The sequence below is a fragment of the Sinocyclocheilus anshuiensis genome, unplaced genomic scaffold (assembly GCF_001515605.1).
Source record: "Sinocyclocheilus anshuiensis isolate Anshui unplaced genomic scaffold, SAMN03320099.WGS_v1.1 scaffold1576, whole genome shotgun sequence".
Lineage (NCBI taxonomy): Eukaryota > Metazoa > Chordata > Actinopteri > Cypriniformes > Cyprinidae > Sinocyclocheilus > Sinocyclocheilus anshuiensis.
In genome coordinates this window covers 28,219-28,697 of record NW_015557202.1, presented here as the reverse complement: position 1 = coordinate 28,697, position 479 = coordinate 28,219, and positions in this window count along the sequence as shown.

Genomic DNA, 479 nt, shown 5'->3' with positions numbered 1-479 from the left:
CACACACACACACACGACGCGTTACTCTGCGCTGCGCAAAACTCCGCATTTGAACAGTCAATAGCAAATACTTAAACTAGTAACAAAACTTACTTACAGTCGCTGATTCAGAAGCGCCAGATTGTCATAGCAAAGTCGGAATTTACCCTTTTTTGGGTAACAGGTTTGTGCACAGCCAGCCTTGTACTCTGAAAACGGTCGTCCATAAAATGCATTGCACAAATTCGAACACCTGGGTTGTGCTGTTCTGTTGTAAATAAATCTTAACCAATGATTCCTTATTGCATCTACTTCCGGAAGGCCAAATAAAGTGCTTTTGCTTTCGCACTGAATCACACAGCGTCTCACTGACATGGCTGCATCAACACTACTGCTGTTCCTGAAACCACGCCTTCTTTCTTTGCGTGCACATTTGGGCGGAATTATGCAAATATTCCCACATAGTGAGGTAGATATGTGGGGGCGTGTTAGAACGAGCC